Source organism: Saccopteryx leptura, chromosome 5, assembly GCF_036850995.1.
Source record: "Saccopteryx leptura isolate mSacLep1 chromosome 5, mSacLep1_pri_phased_curated, whole genome shotgun sequence".
Classification (NCBI taxonomy): Eukaryota; Metazoa; Chordata; class Mammalia; order Chiroptera; family Emballonuridae; genus Saccopteryx; species Saccopteryx leptura.
This window is the reverse complement of record NC_089507.1, coordinates 40,135,984-40,154,961: the sequence shown is the minus strand read 5'-3', so window position 1 is coordinate 40,154,961 and position 18,978 is coordinate 40,135,984. Positions and strand designations below refer to the sequence as shown.

The 18,978-nt window shown below is 44.1% G+C and overlaps 1 long non-coding RNA gene across 1 annotated transcript; it reads right to left on the bottom strand.

The window, feature by feature from the left end:
* Positions 1 to 354: 354 nt before the first annotated feature.
* On the bottom strand, positions 355 to 18,698 carry LOC136406703 (uncharacterized). The gene is made up of 3 exons (XR_010751685.1): positions 18,623 to 18,698; positions 6,754 to 6,899; positions 355 to 950 (listed from the first exon to the last, which is right to left on the bottom strand). It is a non-coding gene; the product is annotated as an uncharacterized lncRNA (long non-coding RNA).
* Positions 18,699 to 18,978: the final 280 nt, after the last annotated feature.

The following is an 18,978-nucleotide window of genomic DNA, read 5'->3' as shown; positions in this document are numbered from 1 at the left end:
AATCTGGACCTATCAAGTCAGAGTCTGCACCTTAACAGGGTCCCCAGTGGTGCATATGCACATGCAGGTTTGCGGTCCATTTGCATCCATTTTCTATCAAAGCGCCTTAAATGTTTTAACAGTCTATCAATTAAAGTTGTGTTCAATTGCATGGAACAGTAACTTGGTTACAGTAGATAAACCAAATAGGCTTTTTGTCTATTTGTTTAATTATTATTATTATTTTTTTTTACATAAGACATCAGCAGGTAAGTGGCTCCCTAATGTTGTCAAAGGCCTACAGTCATTCTATCTTCTTACCTTGCTATCGTCAGCATGTCAGCATGTGGCTCTTGTGTTCATGGATGCAAGATGGATGCTTAGGCATTGACTCTGCATTTCAAGGGGGAAAAAAGAAGAGAAAAGAAAGAGGCAAATGCCAGCTAAGACCCTCTTAAGAAAGTTTCCTGGGAACCCTCCCACCCAGCAACTTCTATCGGTACCTCATTGGCCAGAATTGCGTCACGTGGCCACTTCTAACTCAAGCGAGTGTGGTGAGGTATTTTAAATGGGGCACATTGCTGCCTTGAGCAGAATAAGGGTTCTGTTGGCAAGAAAGAAAAGGGTGGGGTAGATATTGGAAAAGCCACTACAAGTGTCTGCCAACCCAGCCTGGAATGATGCTGGTGGACACTTCTGAACTCTTCCCTACACAGTCTCTTCAGTCCTTTAAAATAAATAGTCCAAAATAAGAAACACTAACAGTTCTTCAAAATACAAATGTTTACAAGATGCCCTTAAACATCCTTGGCAAGCTTCCTCTTCCTCTACCTTAAAACATTCCTTCTATAAACAATACACAGTGAACTAGGGTCTGAACAGAACAGCCTCATCTGGCATGCTCCCTTGCACCCCAATAGTGATGGTCTGAGCATCCACTGGCGCCCAAGGCTGGAAGCTGACATCAATTTCTGGGAAGAAAGAAGAGAGAAGGTGAGGATGAGCCAGGAATGTGTGCACATACTAGACCAGGCACGGCCAACAGTTTTTGCCCCTGGGCCAGATTAGAAAGAAAACTTTTTTCACGGGCCAGACAAAATATTAAAATTAGAAAATGTTAAATACAAAAATGATTCATTTAAGTAAACAAAATTTTATTATGTAATTTATGAATAAATGTAAGTAATTTAGTATAACAAATTAACAAAAAAACTAATGTGCCTGACCAGGCGGTGGCGCAGTGGATAGAGCGTCGGACTGGGATGCGGAAGGACCCAGGTTCGAGACCCCGAGGTCACCAGCTTGAGAGTGGGCTCATCTGGTTTGAGCAAAGCTCACCAGCTTGGACCCAAGGTCACTGGCTCAAGCAAGGGGTTACTCGGTCTGCTGAAGGCTGTGGTCAAGGCACACATGAGAAGGCAATCAATGAACGACTAAGGTGTCACAACGAAAAACTGATAATTGATGCTTCTCATCTCTCTCTGTTCCTGTCTGTCTGTCCCTATTTATCCCTCTCTCTGACTCTCTCTCTGTCTCTGTAAAAAACAACAACAAAAAAACAAAAACTAATGTGACGTGTTGAGGCGCTTTGTATCGCCTATTATTTTTTTAATATCTGGCTCTATACTTGTAGTAGCTATTCTTAACACAGCCTCCAAATGTAAATCATTCAATCTTGATCTTGTTGTACTTTTATTTAGATTCATTAAGGAAAACGTTTGTTCACAAATATAAGTTGAGCTGGAGATTACTAAATATTCCTTGGCAAGTTTTTTTAAATTTTCATATTTTCCATTATTCAATTGTTTATAAAAATTGCACAGATGAGTACAAAAGTTGTAAATCTTTATAATGGATTTTTTAAAAAAAATAAAGAAGTATCGCAAATCCTTCGACCAATTATTGGAAGGTAACCCTAGATTAGTCACATGCGGAATCTTTTCTGCGTATCACTATCTTCTTAAATATCTCGATTTCCAATAATCAGAGACGCTTCCACTTCTAAGTAGCTAAGATTTTAACTTTCATTGTTGTGCAATGGTTAGATATCAAACTTTATGTATAACGATTTAAAAGTACCACTTATTTCATTTCCACAATGCGTCGTGCGGAGAATATTAAAAATTTAATAGCGGGCCACATAAACTCATTCCGTGGTCCACATCCAGCCCACGGGCCATGTTAGCCATGCCTATACTAGACACTGGCTAACAGACGGGGAGGAAGAACTGTGCTGCTGCCTGACCAGGCGGTGGCGTACTGGATAGAGCATAGGACCGGGACATGGAGGACCCAGGTTTGAAACCCCAAGGTCGTCTGCTTGAGCGCGGGCTCACCTGGTTTGAGCAAGGCTCACCAGCTTGGACCCAAGGTCCTGGCTTGAGCAAGGGGTCACTAGGTCTGCAGTAGCCCCTCAGTCAAGGCACATATGAGAAAGCAATCAATGTACAATTAAGGTGCTGCAACAAAGAGTTGATGCTTCTCATCTCTCTCCCTTCCTGTCTGTCTGTCCCTCTCTCTGTCTCTCTCTGTCTCTGCCACAAAAAAAAAAAAAAGAACTGTGCTATTGATACGACTGTGAGCAAAGTGAACACCGAACTCGGCAATTTGTCTGTACCAAGCAATAAGAGAGTAAACCAGGGCTAAGACTCAGGTCAGAAAGTGTTCTGTCATACCAGAAACATAATCCAAGAACAGTTCATCCAGGACAAGAAGAGTTAAACAACTGGGCAGAGAGTGTGCTTTTAGCTTGGTGTTGAGAACTGTTAATGACCAAAGGATCTCTTCCTGTGCTTCTCAGGCCAGAGAGTCATCAGTCCATGAATGGCTGGGAGGAAATAAGGATTTGTGTCCATTCATTCATTCATTCATTCATGTATTTTAACAAGAGCCAAGTGTTTTATGTTCTCATTTCTTGCAATTGTAGAACTCCTTGATGACATCCTTAGCCTGTGAGTCTTTACCATAGTCCTTAACTACCACACAAGTGCAACCAACCACTTTAAGGGGTTTCCCCTCTCTGTCAGTTTTACAGAAACTACCCATCCCCCTAGTTTCTTCTTGTCATCAACCGTAATGAGGTTGATTTGGGGCCTCCACAAACTCGACATGCACAGGCTCATCACAGATGGACGCAAGCTCACTAAGATGGTCTTGGCTTCTGTCTAAGGTTTTGGCAACTCTGCAAATTCCACATGCGGCCATCGTGCATGACTCCAGTCTTCAGTTTAAAGCAGTATTAGCAGCCATTCCCCCTCCTGCTGCAATGCCTCGGCCTGGCCACGGCAGTGGGTGGCCGGGGGTTACAGGTGGAGTCGAGTCTGTCATGTCCCCGAGCTTCCGCTTCTGTGCGGCTGGGCAGGACAAAGTAGAATCAGTGCCTCTTAAAAGTGAATTTGTTACCAATGCTAACCTTCTTGAGTTTACTTTTTCAACTGTAGTAGAAAGATAGCAATGTTCTACTTAAAAAAAAAAAAAAAAAAAAGCCTGAAACAGGTGGTGGTGCAGTGGATAGAGCATCAGACTGGGAAGTGGAGGACCCAGGTTTGAAACCCTGAGGTCTCCAGCTTGAGCACAGGCTCATCTGGTTTGAGCAAGGCTCACCAGCTTGGACCCAAGGTCACTGGCTTGAGCAAGGGGTTACTCAGTCTGCTGTAGCCCCCCCCCCCCCCCCGCTGCCCTGTCAAGGCACAAAGCAATCAATGAACAACTAAGGTGCTGCAATGAAGAATTGATGCTTCTCATCTCTCTCCCTTCCTGCTTGTCTGTCCCTATCTATCCCTCTGTCTGTCACACACACACAAAAAGCACTTTTAAGAGTAGTGATAATTACTATTGCTACAAAGTGCCAACAAGGACAGGGCGAGGTTCACTTTGACTCCTGAGATAAGTCTTAAGGAAACCCAGAGCTCTTTTAGTTTTATTATTAGGAATCTCTTCTGGACACCCAGGGCCACACTCCGAAGTGAAAATACCTACCCCAGACTGAGACGAACTCTGCAAAATCTCTCTCTTGGCCTTGTGTCGTCCCAATTGTGTCACTGCAGACACTGTTGCTTAGACTGAGAATTTATTTCCAACCCCTTTCTCTGTCACCACTTTTCTCTATTCAAGGTTGTACAAGTTAAAAAGCTGGGATACTCCCCCCTCCATCCTCGCAGGGAAGCTCTGGAGGTCATGTGACACGAGCTGGCCAAGGACTTTCAGGTTGAAGTCTTGGTGAGGGGGCAGAGGAGGCTTTTGGGAAGGGTTTTGCCTTCCTTGGTAAAAAGTACAGAGGCAGCTGGCTCTGTCCTTTGCTCCTTTCTTGCCTTGAACCAGTGGTATCCGTTCATTGTGGAATTAGATATAAGCAAAAAAATGAGACATGCAAAAAAACCCATAATAATTACCCACATTCTTACCACCCAGAAATAACCTATTTAATAGTAACCTTAATATTATAGTATTATACTGAGAGGCATGTTTTTTAATTATTTTTTTAAATCAGAGGGTCTCATGACCTCTTCCTTGGATTTGATTAATTTGCTAGAACAGTTCACAGAACTTAGGAAAACAGTTTGCTTATTAGAAAGGCTATAACACAGAAACAACCATTTGGGAGATATGGGGCACCCACCCTTCAGCACCTCCCTGTAGTCAACAACCCGGACGTTATTCGAATCCTATACATTAGGGATTTTAATGGAGCCTTCGTTCTGTCTGTATGGTTGATTAAGTCATTGGCCATTCAGAATTAAACTCAATTTGCAGCCCCTGACTCCTCTCCCTGGAGGTTCAGGGCGATGCAGGTGGGGTTGAAGGTTACAACGCTCTAAGCCAGAGCTTTTCAGTCGGGTGCTGCAGCACATTGGTCACTGCGAGAGAAACAGTGGTGTGCCGCCAGAATGTTTACAACACGCAATATCTGACTATTTATTTAGTCAGGGACCCTGACCTCTTTTCCCTTAGATTGTCAAATAAAAATTTTTTAAAAGACAACAGCTAACACAACAGTAGCTGTCCAGTGTGAATGAATCAAAATTATACCTCTTTTTCTTTTTTTTTTTGGTCAGATCAGCAAAAAGTATATTTTTTAGTGTGCCACAAAATTTTAGTCATCAGTTTTCTGTGTGCCATGAGATGAAAAAGGTTGAAAATCACTGCTCTAACCACGTGGTCGGTTCCCCTAGCAACAAGCTCCCATCTGTCTAGGGGCTTTCCAAAAACCACCTCATTAACATAAACTCAGGTACAGTTGAAAGGGCTTGTTATGAATAACAAGACACTCCGTCTACCTTCATCATTGCGGAGCTATTTCAGAAACCAGAATAGGCAAAATACCAAAGAGGAAAATAAAAGATACTCCAGTGCTCTTAGTAGTTCGAAAACCACAAGGGTTTTCAGAGCTGTGTGCCAGGAGCAGAGGGAACACCAAATACACGCATTTCTTCTTCTAAATCACAGTATCACAGGGTGGGAAGAATCTTCCTGGGGAGGAAATTTGCTCTTTTGTTTCTAAAAACACCTTGATGTGTTGGGGGTTTTGTTTGTTTTTTGCTTTTGGAGGGTTTTGTTTGTTTGTTTGTTTGGTTTTGGCTATGAAGCAGGTCTGAAAGAAGGAAAAAAAGTACAGAACTCAGTGGCTATGCACAAAAACGTAGCAGGAATTTGGGATTGTGACCCATGGAAACTCAGGTAGGAGGATACTTGGGGTCCTTGGGCACTTGGGGGAGGGGCGGAGGAGATCTGGAAAGGTCACAGGTCAACATGGTGGCTGCCCAGAAGCCTGGTGGAGTTGGCGCAGAGACTGTAAAATGTCAAATATTCTATTTTAGATTAACATCTGTGCAGCCCCGGCCTGCTGCTGCCGTGGGCCTTCAGGAAAGCTCTGTTACACAGAGTGGCCCAGCATTGGCGAGACTTTGTGTGGGGCGGGGGCTCTGCTTGAGCCATGTTTGTCGTGTGCAGCGGACTGCGGAAGTATTTGTTTCTGTCTGCTGTCGTGTTCTTGTCCAAGGGTAACCGCACCCCTTTATATTTGGAGAACTTCTCCTACTTCGTGTGTCCTGGAACAGCAGTGTCCCAGGCTCCCCACCCTGTTCAGAGTTAGACATGTGACCCAGGCTGGCCAGTCACAATGCCACATCCCTTTGCACACAGGGACTGAACCAACATAGGGGCTCTGACCTCCGCCGGGCCAAAGCCCTTCACCAGGGTTTTTCCAATTGGACCTGGCTGGGTGAGGGTCAGTTCCCTCTTAGTCTCTTGTATGGAGACTTGTGAGGATGAGGGCCTGGGGTTGCAGGCAGCCATCTACCCAGCTGGAGAGAGAGGCTACTCTATATGTGAAGGTATGACGCCAGGCCCTGAGGCCCCGAGGCCCCGGGGCCCGGAGGCCCTGGTTTCCACTCTTCCCGTGGCTACCCAGCCTTCCTGGTTCTCTGAACTAATGGATTCCCTTCTTAGTGTAAATCTGTCATTTGCCCCAAGAGGAGTCCTGACCGATGGCAGAGTGAAGAAAGGAAGAGAAGAGTTCATGGATGGAGGAACATCAGCCACTAGAGTGATTAAGAATCCAGGAGAAGCAGGAACTCAGTAAAAGATGCCAGGGATATATAGTCCAACAAACCTTAGAAATGACTGCGCAGGAAACCAAACTTCTCTTAGCTGATGGAGACTGAAGAAAGTTACTTTTGCATATTAGAAGAAAAGACAACAAGTAAATAATTTATGGACATCAAGCACACATTTTTTTAACTAAGTGCAAATGTATGGTTGATAGAAGTTTGTCACCTTCTTGGGGACATTTTGCTGCTCTCTCTTAACCCTTGACAACTCCAATTAGGAATCTTGTCCACTGTTTCTAGAGACCTTCTCCCTCCACCTTCACCAGCAATTACACACTCGTGTTTCAGCCGTGCTGCATGGGGGATGTGTTCCTGTAAGCGTGTTTCAATGTAGCTTCTTATAAGAGTTTACCACTTACACTTAGAAAAACATAAGAACATTGGATTTGAATCTCAATCTAACTACTAAATACAGTGACAAACTGACTCATAGTTCCTGTGACTCATCTTTCAGAGTTCCAGATTAGCAAAGCAGAAGGAATTTCTTTTTCCTTTCCCCAGATGGAAGCTCCCTCTCCCCACTCCATATATATATCTATATATCTATATATCTATCTATATATATATGAACTTGGCATTGTCTGGGAGTAAAAAAGGCATATTTCTGGGGATAGTGATCCTAAGGACAAGAGTCCTCATGGGCATGAGAACTATAATCTAGAAGCATAGACTCTTTTTCAGGAGACAGAAGGTATGTTCACATATGAGAAAGAAAGCACACCTATGTGTTTACGTGGCCAGAGGGGAGACCTGAGGCCGAGAGTTCTGTGTCCTTCTTCATGTAGTTTTTTTTCTCATTTTTAACTTATTTTATCTTTTTAAATTTTTATTCATTTTAACTTATTGTGTTAACATGGATTCAAGTGTCTCACTCAATATAACTCCCTCTCCCCACACCCCCATGTCCCCCCTTACATCCCTTTGCCCCTTTCCCCTAACTCCCTCCCCCCTCTCCTCAGGGACTTGCTGTCCTGTTATCTGTATCTCTGTGTTATGCATATATAATTTCACTAATCCCTTCACCTTCTCGGATCCTGACCCCTCATCCCCTTTCCCTCTGACAGCTGTCCCTCTGCTCCCTGTGACCTCGCTTCTGTAGTTTTATCTGAGGACATGGCTGCCTTGCTAAAGACTAAATTTTTTCAATTCTCATACACTCTGTGCTTCTTGGTTGTCACACCTTTTCACAGTCCCTTCTCACATTGTACTAGGGTTGGTCTGCGTGACCAGCAAAAAAAGGCAGACTGGGGTGTGTCACTTTTGAGAGTAGGTTCTAAAAGAAACTGTAGCTTCTCTCTCTCTCCCTCTCTCTCTCTGAAAGAGACTAGCTGCCATGTAGAACAGCCTTATGGACAGATCCACATGGCAAGAAAGTGAGGCCTCCTGACAACAGCCAGTGAGGACAAAGTTCTGCCACCAGCCATGTGAGTGAACTTGGAAGTGCACTGTTGGGCAGATAAAATATATTATGCTCACTTTGTTAAAGATGGCACTGCTCACGTAGAAGCCGGTCGCCCAGGTGATGATATTAGTTGCCCTTCTTGCTTGGGATGGGCATAATTATGTTACTATGTGTTGGGGGAGGGCTTTCGCACCAAAAGGTTTTAAAAGGAAGAGAGATCACATTGTTCCAGAGAAGAGTGATTACGTTCTAGGACAGTGGTTCTCAACCTTTCTAATGCCGTGACCCCACAATACAGTTCTTCATGTTGCGGTGACCCCAAACCAAAAAATAAATTTTGGTGGCTACTTCATAACTGTAATTTTGCTACAGTTATGATTCGGAATGTAAATACCTGATATGCATTATGTATTCTCATTGCTACAAATCAAACATAATTTAAACATAGTGATTAATCACAAAAACAATATTTAATTATATATTGAGAAATATTTATTACTATTGGACCTCCTTACCTAGTGTATTGGGGCTACCATTCCGTAAATAGCTGCTTAACTAATGGATCTGTATTTTCCAGATTAGTGGCAAGTTTTCTATATAGAACAGTGTGAACTACGTTATAGGATACACTGCAGTTTCTGCACAGCATGGTATCTTTCAGGGCTCTTTCACACTATAAAGCAGTGGTTTCTGCTGTGGAATCCACATCTCATTTACTTCAATGGGAGACCCGTGGAGTCCGCAGAAGAGAGATCCCCTGTATGGCAGAAATGCAGTTCCGACACATTTCTTCCTCTCCTATTCAAGTCAATGGGAGGCCGCAGCAGATTCCGCTCAAATATAGAGCATGTTGCTTAATTTTTTTCATGCTAGAACTTTTCCTAGAGCAGAAAAATTCCAAAGGTGGAATCCGCCACCCCCAATAGACTGAAAGAGGCCTCACACTGAGGAATCTGCTGTGCAGATTCTGCAGTGTAAAAGATCTGCCTCCTATAGAAGTCTATAGACTGAAAGAGGCCTCACACTGAGGAATCTGCTGTGCGGATTCTGCAGTGTAAAAGATCTGCCTCCTATAGAAGTCTATAGACTGAAAGAGGCCTCACACTGAGGAATCTGCTGTGTGGATTCTGCAGTGTAAAAGATCTGCCTCCTATAGAAGTCTCTTGGAGGTGGCGGATTCCACCTTTGGAATTTTTCTGCTCTAGGAAAAGTTCTAGCGTGAAAAAAGTTAAGCAACATGCTCTATATTTGAGCGGAATCTGCTGCAGCCTCCCATTGACTTAAATAGGAGAGGAAGAAATGTGTTGGAAACTGTAATTTCTCCACCTCTTATTGAAATCAAAAAGGGACTGCAGCGGATTGTGTGGTAACCCGAGATTATCAGGAGCTCTCTTCCACAAAATCCGCCGCACTCCCAATGAAATCAATAGGAGGCGGATTCAATGCCGGAAATTTCAGCAGTTTCCTCATTCAGAATATGGGAAAATAGTGGGAGATATGGGAGATAGTTATACATTGGGGAACAGTGTGAACTACATCTTATAGTGGTCTCTTATAGTATAAGACCGATGTAGTTCACACTGTGTAAATGTATGGTGCTTTGTGTAAGTGTAAGCTGCTTTGTGTACTGTGTAATGATTACACACAAAGCACCTTACACTTACACAGTATTGTGTGTATGGTGTGTGTACTGTTTTTACATTATTAACCTTTTTTACACCAGCAGGCTGTCTCGCAGGCTCTCTTGGCTCTCCGCCTCTTGCCTCTCCGCCTCCTAGGCTTCTGTCCTCTGGTGCTTGCTGCACCCGCCCACTGATGACGTCAGCAAGTGCCAGACACACGTAATGTGCTGCTATGGACTGTGGAGCGTTCCCTCCGCTTCCCCCACCCCTTAGGCCCCTGACGGATGATGCAATCACGTCTGTGCATGCCCGCAGGCATTCAGTTTGGAATGCATGTCCATAACAGCGTGCGTTCAAGCTGAATAGCGCTGCTGCAGACGGTAGCGCAGCTTCTCAGCGGCTAAAGCCATCGGAAATATGTATTTTCCGATGACTTTAGGCGACCCCTGTGTTTTGGTTGTTCGACCTCCGCTGGGGTCGCGACCCACAGGTTGAGAACTGCTGTTCTAGGAGGAGAGTAGAGAGGAGAGCAGAGAAAGGCCACGTGGAGGAGAGGAAAGGCAGCTAAGATGGAAGAATGCTGAAGGAGAAGCCAGTTTGTGCAGAGAGAAGGAGATGGGAAACAGAAGTGAATAAGGCTGGCGAGGTAGAAACCTTTGATTCTAGGAAACTCAGAAAAGTCAGTGGCTTTGGGAGCCCTGAATGGAAAGGAAAGTGTTTTCCCACTGTATGTATTTCTTGCCCGCCTGGTGCAAGCTAGGATTAAAACTAATGACTCACTAGTTCCTGGCTCCGTTGTTTCATTACCATCTGTCCAAATCTAATGCGAACCTGCATGGGCCAGGCAGCTGTGATGGTGGCCATGGCTACTGGCTTTACATGCACCCTCCAGCAAGCCACACCCCACCCAGCTGCAAAGCCACAACCACCCAGCTCAACTGCTCTTCTGTGTCCTCCCTCCAAAAAGAGTAAGCGTGCCCTCTCGTTTCTTTTCTTACATCTCATGAATTAGAATGTGACTGTAGCAACGAGCTGCCTTGGATCACTTAGATGACAGCAACACCTTAGGGTTGGGAGGGAAACAACAAAGAAAGAGACTGGATTTCTATATTAGTCAAGAAGCACCAGGTTTAGCTGCACTAACAACCAACCTCAAACACACAATGCAATATACAGATGATGTATATTATAGAATTGTGTAAAGCCAGGCCTGGCTGGTTGGCTCAGTGGTAGAGTGTCGGCCTGGCGTGCAGGAGTCCTGGGTTCGATTCCCGGCCAGGGCACACAGGAGAAGTGCCCATCTGCTTCTCTATCCCTCCCCCTCTCCTTCCTCTCTGTATCTCTCTTCCCCTCCCATAGCCAAGGCTCCATTGGAGCAAAGTTGGCCCGGGTGCTGAGGATGGCTCTGTGGCCTCTGCCTCAGGTGCTAGAATGGCTCTGGTTGCAACAGAGCAATGCCCCAGATGGGCAGAGCATCGCCCCTGGTGGGCATGCCGGGTGGATCCCGGTCGGGCGCATGCGGGAGTCTGTCTGACTGCCTCCCTGTTTCCAACTTCAGGAAAAAATTAAAAAAAATTTTTTTAAAAAGAATTGTGTAAAGCCAGTAGCCATGGCCACCATCACAGCTGCCTGGCCCATGCAGGTTCGCATTAGATTTGGACAGATGGTAATGAAACAACGGAGCCAGGAACTGGTGAGTCATTACATTTAATCCTAGCTTGCACCAGGTGGACAAGAAACACACACAGTGGGAAAACTCTTCCCTTTCCATTCAGGGCTCCCAAAGCCACTGACTTACCCAAGTTTCCTAGAATCAAAGTTTTCTACCTCACCAGCCTTATTCACCTCTGTTCCCCATCTCCTTCTCCCTGCACAAACTCTGCACAAACTGGCTTCTCCTTCAGCACTTCGCCATATTGGCTGCTTCTCCTCTCTTCCACATGGCCTTTCCCTGCTCTCCTCTAGCATGGGCTCCTCCTAGAAATGTAATCACTCTTCCTTTTAAAACCTTTTGGCGTGAAAGCCCTCCCCAACACACATTAATATAATCATGCCCATCCTAAGCAAGAAGGGCAACTAATATTATCACCTGGGTGACGGGCTTCCACGTGGGCAGCGCCATCTTTAACAGAGTAAGCATAATATATTTATCTTCCCAACAAATTGTATACGCAAAACCTATTTAATTTTACTAACCAATGTCACCCAAATGAATTTAATTAAAAATAAAAAAGGGGTGGGGAAAACAATGCTTCCCTTCTCACTCCCACAAATCTGCTGCAGCTTTGAAAAATTTCTCAGGATGGCTGTCCTCCATATGAATTGTGCTTCCAGAAAGTTCAGTGAAAGGGAACATGAGAGCAAGAGAACCTCAATTACCCACTAAATACTTCTGTGACACACTTTACACTCATATTTCAGTGGCCTAAGAAAGTCCCATGACCATAGTTAACCCCATGGAGGCAAGAAAGAACAATCCTCCCTATTTCCAGGTTAAAGAAACTGGAAATAGTTTTCCAGTAGCTAATTTCTACCATAGCACTCAACACCATCAAGTCATCACAACAGCCCTGGACTTCTATTCAGGAGGTTACCCAACAGAGAAATAAACTTCTGTCTTAGTTAAGCTGCACTGTTTGGGATCTACTATAATAGAGCCTAGTCTGTATCCTAAGCAATAAAAGTATGTACAGTCTATTAGAGAATGAATCTAAGACCCACCTACCTACTAACTGGTTCTAATGTTATTGACAAGGAAAGTGAAGGCGCACAGAGGGATAGTCCCATTTGCCCTTCCATATTCACTCTCCATCTTTTTCTACCCTCCCCTGTGGCCAAGGAAGGAGACATTTACAGATTGCCTCAACCAGGCTCCCATGCCCTCTGGCTTCTGGTTGGGTTTAGCCAATTACAGACACTAGCAGAAGATCAGAAGATAAGAGTAGAGTAAGGTCCCGGTATTTTTTCCCTGTCAATGTCCATTCAGGGTCACATTTGATAGTGACATGTTCTTCTAGCCAAGGCACGGGTTCTGTCAGCACCTCTCCATAGCGATAGGTCTCTCCCTCTTCCAATAAGCTCTGTCTTTTCTTGACCCATTCTAAGTCTAGCACAGTACCCTAGCCACGTAGCTTGGTCGATTAGAGCATCCTCTCAAAGCTCAGAGGATGCTAGTTCGATTCCTGGTCAAGGCACATACAGAAACAGATCAATGTTCTTGTCTCTTTCTTGCTCTCTCTTTTCCTCCCACTAAAATCAATAAAGTAAACATTAAAAAAAAAAAAAAAGAGCAGTAACTGTGATTAGCCCCAATGTTTTCCTATCCTTTGTTGGTTTTCCTTAATACTCCGCACATCTTTGTGGAGTTCCACTGAATTGTCTTCAAGTACCTCTGTATTCTATTTCCTGTCATATCCTGACTAATACAATACCACTCCCTCAAATTATAGCTATGGTGTTAAAAGGATGATGATGACCTTCTCAACGTAGTGATCAGCACAAACCGGCACCAGCACCTAAATCTCACAGTGCATGGGAAAGAAATCCCCTCTATTGGCATCATCAGGATGGTAAGAAGCCCAGTAGCATCCTAAATATCTGTGACTTTATGTCAAATTATTCCAGCGAAAACAAGTTGACATAATTATCTAAGAATTAAAACTTATCCCCAAATATCTCCATTATTCATTTCAAATATCACTGGCTTACCAGCTTAATTCCTTAGATGGTGTTCCACTGAGTTCAGCCAAGAAGCTCTGAATTAGAGCATGGAGTTTGCCAGGTTTCTGTCTGATCAAGATTCAGGGAGCCTCCAAAAATTTCACAGGCCACAAAGAGTACAGCTTACAGCTCAACTCATTGCGTGGTGAAAGAAGGAAAAAAATTAAAAGAGAGAGACAGAGAGAATGAGGGTGGGGGCAGTGTCAGGAAGAAAGGAAGGAAACTGCCGATAAAGTTCATAGAAAGAAAGATGATTTTTTAAATGAGGAGCTGGCTCCTCTAAAAAACAACCTCCTAAATCCCTCATTTGGGAGTCTCTCCCGCAGGGCACACAGGTAGGGGGCTTAGAAGAAAACATGGCATCGCTTCCTAACATGTGACCTTCCAATGAGAGCTCTGCAATGGCCAGAGGAGAAACCAAGAAGATCATGGAAGACGGGTTTTATCCACAGAGATATCTGGGGTAGAAATTCCTCCATGATCAAACAACATGGCTGAGAAGAAAAGGAAAAATATCAGATTCCTACCCCATTTATTAAACTATTCACCCACTTAAATGAAAACAAGCAATGCCAACAAAATCATGTGTTTTTGTTTGGATGCTTTTACCTATAAGTGACTGAATCTCTAACTGAAAGTGGCTTTTTATTTTCTCATATAACAAAAGTAGGTGATTTGGGGTTTTATCTAAGCTGGAGCTCTAAAATGTCCTCTCTGAGGTTCTCTTCTCTGCCTCCTCACGGTCACAAGATGACTGCTCCAGCTCCAAGCATCTCATTCTACATAACATCACCCAAATTCAGGAAGGAAAAGTCCTGGTTTTCTCTTCTCAACTCCTATTTTATCTGGGAGGAAATTCTTTTCCTAGAATCCCCCAGCGGTCTTCCCTTGACCCCTCAGTGTCTGGAATTGAGCTATCTGCCTTACTCCATGCTTACAATTGGCAAAGATAGTCACATTTAGAACAAACTGACACATAGCAGGAGCTCATTAAATATTTGTTGAATGAAGAAAAAAGTTAATTGGATAATTACCATGTTGCCTTAGACTATTACAGTCAAATTCCTAGAATCCATTTTCCTAGAACACATCATCAGTTGATGGCTCAAGAAAATTGGCATTTTCTTATCAAGCAGGAAGAAATGGCTGTTGGGCAGTCAGCCATTAGTGTACGCCAAATTACACTATTTCTTCTTAAAGGAGAGAATGAGAGAAATGAAGGAAAGGGCTTATTATTTTCTAATGGTCGCTGAAAATATGTTTTGGAATTTAACCAAATTGTTCACGCACAAGGGTATCCTATTAGTGGACAAGTTACTATATTCTAAGGAGAAATGAACTTTTTTCCTGCCCCAGCTCAGGCATCAGTTCCTTCAGGATATTCTCTCTCTGACCGAACCCCGTCCTGGTGAGGTGTCTTTCCTGTATATCAAGCACTCTCCTCCTCCCTATGTAGTACAGCACTAACCGCACTGGGTTATACTTTCATATTCGTTCTCCACTCCCGCAGTAGAGGCTGTATGTGTTCACCATACTCTGTGTCCTTTTCCTACTGTGTCCTCAGCTACATTTCCCAATCCCCTTGCAGTTAGGTGTGGCTGTCTCGCCTAATGCAATGTGGACTAAGTGATGTGTGCCACCTGGCCTTGGCCATACGAACTAGCCATGCAACCTCCTAGCTTCCTCTTTCCAGTCTGCTGGCTGAATAGAAAGCTCTGTGGATAAAGAAAAATGTGGAGGGAGCCTGGAGCCCAGAATGACTATTTGGAGCAGAATACCTGTTCTCTTACCAGCCTGAATTGAACTGAGACAAAATGTATGAAGAGCAAAATTTTTTATTGGGCTAAGCCACTGAGAATTAGGTGTATGTGTGAGTGTGTGAGTGTGTGTGTGTGTGTGTGTGTGTGTGTGTGTGTGTGTGTGACAGCAGTTGTCCCACCCTAACACCCTCTCCATTAGACTAAAAACCTCTTGAAAATAGAAGCCTCTTCTGTCTTATTCACCATGGTATTTCTTGCCGTAGAATAGTATCACATAATAGGTATTTAGTACATTTTTAATCAAATAAATGTAATTCTCTCAACTTGTATATTGAATGTTCCAAAATACCTTTAACTTTGTAATGCTACATTGGTAGCTGTTGATATCTTCTCCTAGCTCAACATTGAAACTAACAGCAATCCCTTTAAAAGTGGCTCGAGTTAGCTTTGGTGATTGTCCTGCTTGGCAACAAGAAAGTCAAGAAAAAGCTGCCTCTCACTTTTGAACCTGTATTACTGGGAAGAAGAACCCCAGGGGACAAAGTGAATGGTGGAAGCTGTCTCCCAATTGTTCCGTGTTTAAAAGGACACTTGACAAAAACATTTAAGGCCAAAAAGGACAGCGTCAGCAAGGTGCTATGATGTAAACTCAAGTGAGATGGGAATATTCTTGTTATTGTCCCCAGCACACACTATGTGCAAGCCTTGCCAAGCCTCTAAACAGTGTTTCTCAGTGGTTTTTGAAACATCAATGACATCATCTGGGGTATCTCTTTAGAAATGCAAATTCTGTATTTTTAATCAGTTCTCTCCTCAGGAAGGTATGAAAAACACTGCTACCTACCCTGTTCTGTTTGTTTGTTTGTTTTAGATTTCTATTTGTTGATTTTTGGAGAGAGGGAAGAGAGAAAGAGAGGTAGAGTGAGAAAAAGGAGGGAGAAGCAGGAAGCATCTACTAGTAGTAGTTCTTCTTGTATGTGCCTTGATGGGGTAAGTCCAGGGATTTGAACCAGCGACCTCAGCATTCCAGGTTGATGCTTTATCCACTGCGCCACCACAGGTCAGCCTCTTTTTCTTTCTTTCTTTTTTTTTTTTTATATTATTGTTTTTCAGTAAGTTAACTGGAAACAATTTTAGCATCTCCCATTACATCAAATCCCTCTCCCTTTTAACTAGCTAATGTCCACGCCAGGAAACAACCCCAAAACAGTTGCAGGGCTTCCTTCCTGCTGGCACTAGTCGGGGTGGGACAGTTGCAGGTGCTCTCTGGCTTCTGATTCTATCGTTTTCCTTTCATCACTCGGCTGCACAGCTTTGCTGGTTGCCAGCTCACCGATCCTTGCAAACATCATGCTGCCAGGAACTTGTCTAGGTTAAGGGAGTTGTTGACTTCCTAGTTAGCTCCAAAATGGCCAGTGGAATTCTTATTGTAGATGTAAGGGTAAAATAATACAACCACTTCGGAAAAACTGTTTGGCAATCTCTGCTCAAGTTAAACTATACCTAACTTATGACCCAGCAAGTTCACTCCTCGAGAAATCCCTACGAATAATGAATGTATATGTCCATAACAAGGCATCTGTACCAATGTTCACAACAGCTTTCTTTGTAACAGCTCCAAACTTGAAAACAACTCAAATGTCCATTAACAGGAGGATGGACAAGCTATATGGCACATTTGTATTATGAAATACTACAGAGCAATAATTAAAGAACAAACCATTGATACATATAACTATACGGACAAACCTCAAAAACATTATGTCAGCGCCCTGGCCGGTTGGCTCAGCGGTAGAGCGTCGGCCTAGCGTGTGAAGGACCCGGGTTCGATTCCCGGCCAGGGCACACAGAAGAAGCGCCCATTTGCTTCTCCACCCCCCCTCCTTCCTCTCTGTCTCTCTCTTCCCCTCCCGCAGCCAAGGCTCCATTGGAGCAAAGATGGCCCGGGCGCTGGGGATGGCTCTGTGGCCTCTGCCTCAGGCGCTAGAGTGGCTCTGGTCGCAACATGGCGACGCCCAGGATGGGCAGAGCATCGCCCCCTGGTGGGCAGAGCATCACCCCATGGTGGGCGTGCCGGGTGGATCCCGGTCGGGCGCATGCGGGAGTCTGTCTGACTGTCTCTCCCTGTTTCCAGCTTCAGAAAAATGCAAAAAAAAAAAAAAAAAAAAGATATTATGTCAGCCCTGACCGGATAGCTCAGTTGGTTGGAGCCTCGTCCTGATATACAAAGGTTGTGAGTTTGATCCCCAGTCAGAGCACCTATAGAAACAGACTGATGTTTCTGTCTCTCTCCTTTCCTCTCTCTCTAAAATTGATCATTAAACTTTAAAAATTACGACACACGCAAATAAACCTTTGCTGTATAATGTAAGGACCAAGAAAAAATCAAAATGTTAGATTCAGGAAAGTGTGCTGGGATTGCCAGAGTGTAGGAGCAGAGACAGGGAGGTAATGATAGGGACCCTGTAAGACTGAGAACAAAGGAAGACAAACGTTTGCATTCCATTGGTCAGAGACCCTTATCAGAAGTTTATGTTTGAAATTCGCCAATGAGCTAGACCCAGCCCCTGTTGCTATGCTGTGTGCGACCCCCTTAGCGAATAGGTAACTGCCACATCTGCTTCTGTATAATGCTTGCTTACTTAGGATATATAAGGACCTAGCTGTAAGCGCCAGGCGCAATTCCCGTTTGTAGCTCCTTGTGGGTACGGTGTCTCCGGAAATCTGGGAATTCACCCCTGTGCAGGTTAAACTGGCCAATAAAGAAACATCTATACTCCTGAAAGTCTCTGACGTCTGTTCTCGTACCCGGTGCATGCTACATATAATTCCATTCATATGAAGTTCAAGAACAGGCATAAGTAATCAATAGTAATATTAATAAGAACAAGGCTACTTCTGCCTGACCAGGCGGTGGTGCAGTGGATAGAGCATCGGACTGGGATGCGGAAGGACCCAGGTCGAGACCCCAGGATAGCCAGCTTGAGCATGGGCTCATCTGGCTTGAGCAAAAAAGCTCACCAGCTTGGACCCAAGGTCACTGGCTCGAGCAGGGGGTCACTTGGTCTGCTGTAGCCCCCCAGTCAAGGCACATATGAGAAATCAATCAATGAACAACTACGGTGTCGCAACGAAAAACTGATGATTGATGCTTCTCATCTCTCTCCGTTTCTGTTTGTCTGTCCCTGTCTATCCCTCTATCTGACTCTCTCTCTGTCCCTGTAAAAAAAATAAAAATAAAAAAAAATAAAAATAAAAAAATAAAAATAAATGTGGATGAGTAATTTGAGGTAGGACAGGATTCTTTAAAAAAAAAAGAACAAGTCTACTTCTAAGTGAGGGGCAGGGGTATTGACCTGGAAAGGGCATGAGAGAATTTTCTGGGAAGATGGAAATGTTCTAAGTATTGATTTGGCCGGTGGTGTCATAGGTCTATGCATACAGAAATTCAATGCACTATATACTGAGACTTGTGTGTTCTGTTGTAGATGGCGCAGGCTTGGCCCGTCCATAGCCTAGCATAGCTGTGACCAATCCTTTCTTATGGTTCTTTTAGATCTTCTCATTTCTAGTTCTTCATCCACGGCTATCTTTTCCACAACTTGTCTCCAGCTTCTGGGGATGAACAGAAAAAAGTTAATACTTCGGTTGGTGGATTTAATTAGGGCTATTGTGGTTTGGGACACAAGCCCAGACATGTTGGCCAAACAGAGTGGACGTGGTGCCAAAGCAAGTTGGTGATCCGCTGGCAACCCAGGGTTTACAACATCAGAGGCTAAGACTCGGGAGGCCGAGATTAAAGACGGTAAAATAAACCCAGGTCGGACAGTCAGGTGATAAATACGAAAGAGAAAGAACGCAGGCCCAGTGCAAAAGTCCTCACATTT